The sequence below is a fragment of the Sturnus vulgaris genome, chromosome 1, assembly GCF_052056855.1.
Source record: "Sturnus vulgaris isolate bStuVul1 chromosome 1, bStuVul1.hap1, whole genome shotgun sequence".
In the NCBI taxonomy this organism is placed as follows: domain Eukaryota; kingdom Metazoa; phylum Chordata; class Aves; order Passeriformes; family Sturnidae; genus Sturnus; species Sturnus vulgaris.
The window spans coordinates 89,931,172-89,939,016 of NC_142243.1; positions in this window are offsets into that span (position 1 = coordinate 89,931,172).

Here is a 7,845-nt window from a genome sequence, read left to right on the forward strand (position 1 = left end):
TTCCTGGAACATTGCTCAGTCTTGACCAGTTGCTTCCAAGGGTGTTAATTCTGACAAAACTTTGAGTCCATTTTGTTTTTTTATTTTTCCCACATGCTTTTTGTATATTCTGATTCTTAATTTTTCTGGAAGCTTTACTGTGCTACATAAAGTCATCAGAGAAAGACATTTGTCCTTGTGATTGTGTTGTCTACACTTCTTCCTCCAGTCAACAACAATGCCATCCAGGAATGAAATGCACAGCATGTTCCACAAGAGAATGTTCTGTGGTTTGGTTGCTAAAGTTTTATGTATCCCCAGCATTATTTTCATAACATCTTATGAAAATTCCACAATAAAAGAGGATACTGCTAGTCAACTGCCCCTGATATGCATACTTGACCATATTTTATTCTATATATGTATACTACACTAAACAAGTTTTTCTATAACATCTTTTTTTCATAAATCTTTTAAGGAGTTTGACAAAGTTTTAATTTTTATAAACATTTTTATCTCTTTCCTTGACAAGAAATACCACACTTAACAGAAAGTTCAAATCCTTTACCAGATATATTTAATGCATGGCAGCAGTCTTCCTTTGTAAAGCAAAGCAAATCTCTATTACCTCTCCATTTTATTTAGATATGGATCTCTACCTACTTTCTTTAACTGTTTTGTTCTATTCTTTCTCCCTGTTAAAACCTACCTCCGTTTTTTTTTGTTTCATTTTGGTTTTTTTAATTTATGTTTTTTAAACATATAAAAAACCACAAATTAGGGATAGTTAAAAGGCTTAAATGTCTCAGATATCACTATTCTCAGTCGTCCTGAAGCCTCCTGAGGAGAATCAAAACAGAGCAGGTTGTACTACATTGAGATCGTAGTATTAAGAGAGACTAGGTAAATTGTATCGTTAAACAATTCATAATTCATCTTAAAGAATGCAGTTAAGATCTTCAGCAGGCAGTCAAACAACTTAGTCTACCAAGATGCTTTGTTTTCACTTCACAGATTCTTACTGTCCTAACAAAATAATCTAAAACAAAACCAAGACAAATAAAGGAGGAGAATAGAGAACCTGCCTTCAAATAGAACTGCACAGATCAGAGGGTATGGACTACAAGATTTCTCAAACTGTTCTCACACACCATTGGACAGAAACCAGCACTGAAAAATTGTTAAGATCAAGCAGCCATAAGAGCTTCCATAACAGCTCTGGCTCAGAGCACAAGATCATGGGGCTAACCTGTTCAGCCAAGACAGTGAGCAGCTCCATATGCTTCCATCTTCTTTCAGGAACTTCTCTACAAGCAGCATTTTCTGTACATGGCTTTGCTCAGTCCACCAGCCAATTCTCTACATGTCACCAGTCAGTACTCCACAGGCCACACATAATTTCTCACTAATTTCACCTATTTTCTCCCACCTCATCCTTTCCTTACACTATTACTATTGTCAGATAAAGTGTAGCAAGAGACTAGACTATTTAAAGTATTTTAAATATTGACTCAGAAGTATAAGGGTGTGCCTTTAAATCCTTATAAAAAAGTCCATTATGTCTTCACACATGGAAAACAGGTCCATGTCTATTATTCTGCAAATGCAAATGTTTGGAGTGTGATCAGGTGAAGTGTCACGTTAGTTCTGTCCTTACACACTTCAGCTCTACTTGAGACGCTGCTGGAGAGCATTTTCTGAGCTACACAAATTTCTCATCTGAACGACCACGGCCACTCTTGATTTGTAAGTGAACAAGTCCAAAATCCATACATACATACAAAAAAATCAGTCACTACAAATTAATCTCTGAGGGTTAGACTGTAGGATGGGTCAAAATCCTTCTGAGAGTGAAAGATACTTTGATTTTAACAATCAGTTATTCTATTTTACCAGTAGAATGATAGTGACCTTAATGTTTTTTTCAATGCATGTTCAATAGAAAATGTTTGAAAACAGCTTATCAAACAAAATAGCCAACAACCTATGCCACTTTGCAACAATGTCACAAAAAATCTTCAACTGACAACAACATTTAAAAAAAAAAAGTATATTCACAGGCACTTTTTAAGAGACAGAAGTGAGCACACTAGGATGGAAAGGAAGAGAAACAGCAAAAGAACGGCTGTTTTAACTGGTCGTGTTCCTTGCCCATATTTTGCGGTGCCTACAAACAAATTAGCTCATTTCAGGTAAAAAAGATGTTTCATCCCCTTTTGGCTAACCATCCAGTGAGTAAGGTGTGATGAAGAGATGGTCTCTCTCAATTGCACACAGCACTATGGGCACCTCTGGGCTGGAACATCAGCCAAACTTTTGGGATACACAGACTTGAACATTAGACAAATTAGAGAACATTAAGTGCACAAGTGAGCTGCAGCAAATCCCTCTTCAACATTTAGTATCACAAAGACATTGCAATAAAATACTATTTTATGTCATAAGTATCCAGAAGGACTACTTATCTCTCTATTAATTAGTAAAATAATACTAGGAAACAATCAGTGCATTACAAATAGATTTGGGAGTCTGAGAAAATAAACTCAACATGCTCTTTAACATAAAGGACACAAAGCAAATGGGTATAAACTACCCATGAAAGAAATAAAGCTGGATATTAGAGGAAGATTTCTGAACATCCTTGAAGTTTTAGGAAGAGCTGCCCAAGAGCATTAGCAAATTAAAAAAAAACCCAACTAACCCAATTGTTACATAATGAAGTTTGGCTTGTTAATGAATGTAATTATGCTCTACCATTATCTGCAATACAAGGACATTGGTATTAGCTATCCAATCTACCTTTTTTTGCTTACTGAGCAAAGGTGTTAATGTCCGATATGTTAACTTAAGTTTCTGGAAAACATTTTTCAGTTCTCCTGGCCAAAATGTTCGGAACATCTTCTGCCTCAAAACCAGACACTGGGAGCAGAAGGCAACAGACAGATTTTCAAACTGTCAGCATCTGATGGCTGAGGAGGTTGACCTAGATTGATTTTACTGACAGATACTGAGTAGACACATTTTGAATTGGAAGTGCAGAATCAGGGATGCACTATGAGAACCTGCTGGTTCTCAGTGATTTTATGTATTCTTCACGGTAAGTTTAACATTGACCTTTGTTTTAGGCATAAAGAGTCCTCACAAAACTGGCTCAATTCAAGCTTGCTGCATCTGATTTCATTAACAGAACTACACCTACCTCAGGCAAGATTTTAGATTGCTGTATTCTGACCTATAGCTGAGATCAGCTGTTCTGTGAGAGAAAAGTAGAGGAGTTTCATCTGTCTTCCACCTTTACAAAATTCTCCTTTGTCTGTTATTTACAAATTCCATAAATATTAAAGAGATAATTTATTTAACAAGAGAAATCTGTAGGTATTGATATACCATACATGTTTAGCTGCCTGTAGAAGTCAATAAAATACTCGAACTACTAGGATAAATTTGCTGCAACAAAGCTAGCATTTTAAGGGTATAAAAAACATAAAAGAATGAAAGGACAAATCCCATGAGAACTGGGTACTTAGACGAAATGATCACTGCAGAAAGTCTTTCTCAGAAAGGCTATAGAGAATCAGCACAAAGGAACTGAAGTACTCTGTTACATTCAGAGATGGACTGTCTTTGCCTTCATATCAACCAAACAGTAAGCATTTTCCCAATCTTAGTCTATTTAAAAGAGAAAACCATTATATTTTTTTTCTTTTACTCCATGGTGACTGTACTCAGATTCTCTTTACACCTTGCATCGTTGCTAAACTACATATTTGCATTCAGTCTTTTAACCTGTTAGATTGTCTTGAGTTCCAATTCGGGCAATAAGAACCTACTGACCTTTTTCATTTAGTTCATATTTTTCCCTAGAGAAACGGATTTGTATGGACATATAGCTCTCACTGTGGTATCTCATACAAATGTGTTCATATAGTCACAGGTTAGGCAGCAGACAAGGCAGACTACTGAGTTTTGCTTTAGCAGTTCCTGTGTTCTCCTGAGCCACAATTACTATCTATACTATCCAATATGCAATACCTTCCATGTATCTGGAAATGCTTAAAATAATATTCTATTGAATGATATACTGTCTCTACCATTGCCCCGTTTCATTTTTCTAAGTGCTATAGCAAAAAAACCCGTTTGTAGCTGCAAATACTTTAGCAGTATTCACTCGCATGTGTCTACTCAGTCTTTTTAAACCAAGTAATGGTGTTGTCACATTTTTCCCTTTCCATTATAATTTCAGAGAATTCAGCTTTTACCTCCCAAATGTTTCCCTCTTCTTTCTCTTCTCTAGATATTTAACTTAGAACTGTTCTTCAAAGGAAATCCCATGGGAGATAACATGTCATCTACTTGTGCCCCACCTATTAGCAGCAGCAAATGAAACTTTGCTGTTTAAAACTGCATGTGCAACTATTTTTAGAAGAGTAATATATCTAACCAAGTAATTTTGTGTAATTACCAGCTACAGGAATGTACAGCTCTTCAGGTCATTTTCCCTTGGAAATAAGTTCTTCTTTAATTCTGATTCTCTATGTTGAAAATGTGTATTAATTTGTTTGTTATTTTGCTCTCTTCAGAATCTGCTCTTTAAAGAATAAAAAAAAAATAAAAAAGAGGCAGCTCATTTACCTTGTTTTAAGAGCCCACATTATTCACTATTTATGAGCATTCAGGTGACTGGTAGGCATTTATGGAGATATTTGTGAATCCCAAGAGTTCAATAGATTGCTGCATGAATGATGATTCATCGGGAAGTTTGCTTTGCAACTGGATTATCCTCTACTGCAGATCCACTATTTATTACTGGCAATTCTTCATCTTAAAGATACCCATCATGGAAAATGCCGAATCAATATCATCTAATGCATATGGCCAATAATCACTTTCGGCAAAGAAATACCATGTTTAAACACTGAGTTCCAAGATAACATTTCCTTGACATTAATAGTCTTTGAAAAAAACAAAACTGTGTTGTATATGCATTAAATAAAAGGGTCATTTTTTGGTTTGCTTCCTTTCTTTCTTTCAGTATTATTTTGTTTTTTTGTTTTTTTCCTTATTGTGAGGTGGTGTTAATAAAGGAATTTCCCTACATGTGGTAGCTGGGAGAATAGCAAAGATGTTGTCCTGTCTGCATGACACTGTGGTTTTTAATGCTTTCAGGTTTTAAGTGAGTTTTTTTTCTAATATTTCTAAAGTCATTTGGAGCAGTTTGTGTTTGGAATCAACAGCCTATGATCGTTTTTAGAAGAATCAGCTCCAGCATGGTTCTCTGCAATTGCCAGCACTGGGAATAATCATCAACTTCTATCTTTCTACAATGGAAAAGTACCTTTGCAGAAAATATTGCTTTTATTTAAAATCAATATTTATCTGAGGCAAATAATTTTCTTATATTCCATACTCCCTGTTCACAGACATATCTTCAAAGATAAATGTGTGTAGCCATAAAAATAGATAAGCCTTAATGTCACATGGACAACACTGTTAAATTCCCAAAGACAGGAGTTTTATTTTGTAGTATTTTGAACCAGGACAGTTAACAGTGACAATCCCTGCTGGCAACTTTTTAGTTTGGCATTTTTATTTCTAAAGCGCATATGGTTCCCAAGTACAAAATAAACATTAATTATGTCTTTCTGTGCCTTTTTATTATGTACTCTAGTCTTCTCTGGGGTCTAGGGTGTGTTTGTTTATTTTACAACAACCAGAGTATCAACCGTTTCCATCTCTGCAGAAGTCTGTTGCTGGCTCCTGTGGTGTTGCGGTTTTGTGGACAGTGTCTTCTTTGGGATATTTTCTTGTTTTATTCAGGTGGTTTGTTTTTCTTTGGCTTGGGTTTTTTTTTAATTTTTATTTTTCTTGGGTTTTGATTTTTTTATTTTAGACAAGCAACTATAGTCTTACTTTATAATGTATTTATAGTTGAGATATCTATATGCATGCAAATATGTAAATATAGGTGTGTCTTCATAAGTTGAGATTGCTTCTTTTGGGTAATTAGAATAAGAATGCCATCAAATGTATATGCAGAACGTTAGATTTTTAGAAGTCTGCACATTCATGTTAACTAATTAATGCTAATTAATACAGCAAGAAAACAATGCAGACACTTCTTATTAAAATTTGAACTGAGGTTACAGTTTTCTTGGTTTACCTCATCCCCAGTGGCAATAACACAAGCTAGACAGTAACTTTTATAGCCAAAGGTCTGTAGTTGGAATTCTATTACATTTGCATTTAGACTCCTAATATATTATAGGCATATTTACTCCCTTTGGACTTTGAAAGGATTTTTGATTGCAAAGTGTATTCCAATTTTTTTTTTTTTATTTTTCTGGATGCTCTTTGATATAGTGATTAAAAAGCTAAAAATACCCTTCCAAGAATGTACATTATTATTCAAATGTAGTTAAGTCAAAGATATAAACAAGAACAAAATCATTAAATATGTCAATAGTCTATTTTCCCACCTATTTTTTTCATTAGAATGTTTCTAATTTTTCTCATTTGATACCTCGTGTCTTAATGAAATGAGTGTAGGAAAAAAAAAAGTAAAGAAATGTGATTTTGAGGCTGAAAATATTTTTCTGTAGAGAGATAATATGAAATGTTACTGTATACTGCAGTGTGGTGCCATTTTCATTCCACTCTTTTTACTGTTCCGCTTTTTAGAAAACACAGCTGATTTATTATTTCTGTCTCATAGGACCTGGTCAAGACAAACCTGGAATATAAATATAACCTTCATGGTCTAGACAGTGCTTCACAACCTTCTTAGCCCATAACTCAATTCTAGCAATTTGGAATTTTTCTTGGCATTTTCCCACCTCTTTTATTGCTTGTACAGACTGGTGGGTAAAAGTGCCTTACAGGTTGGGCAGGGCTGCTCTAGCAGGGAGACGCAGAGCAGAGGGTCAGCAGACAGATTTCCCCAGATATACCATTTCTTACTGTGAAGTTCTGTCTGCAAGCACTTTAGGCATTTTTACAACATTGTTGAAGCAGAATAGCACCCTACTCTCTAGTGAGACTAGAGCACAAAGTAAATAATATGATCAGATACCATTGCCTTATTTGAAACTCATTATTAATCTCATGTCTAGCACTCATCATTTGCTCTTGGCTTGACTCATGATTAGCTTGTTCCAATGCCACTGCAAATCTTTGTTACTTTTGCTGAAAAAGGTCTATAGCTTCATTTGTTTACACAACAAAAAGTCATAGAGCAAGGGAGAGGAAACAAGAGTTCTTGTTCACAAAGGATCAGAGATGACCATGCAACCCTGTCCAAGTGACAGCATCAAACACACAGACCCTCCACACACAAAGTATCTTTAAAAAGGGCCCCTGTACTGAGATCAGTTCTTCAAAGTGGATTCAAAGGCATGGGTCTCTGTATCAGATTTCTAGTCCTAGAGCCAACAGACATGGTTCTCACCCAAAGCCCTTCATCACTCACATATTCAGGCCAGGATTTAAAGAGAACTGATTAATTGAAGAAATTAAGCACTAAACTCTTCTCTGTTAAATCTGTTTTGCAAGCGCTATAAACACACTGTTAGTTTTGTCATTTGCCATCCAACTTCCACTTAGTGTTATAATAGAGGCAACAACTCAACTTCCCAGGCTTCTCAAAAGAAATTTAAAGCATTTCAGCAAAGTATTCCTGTGGGGTCTCCAAGATCAGACTGAATGAACAAACTCAGGAATCCAAAACAGCTACTTTAGGTCCAGTACTTCACAGCACTGCTGCAAAACCTGCACAAAAGCACTATTGGGAAAAGTAAATTCTATATCTACGGTACTGTTGCATAAAAGTTAAGGAGAAAAGGCTGGAGTTATAAATGGCATAGATGCAAT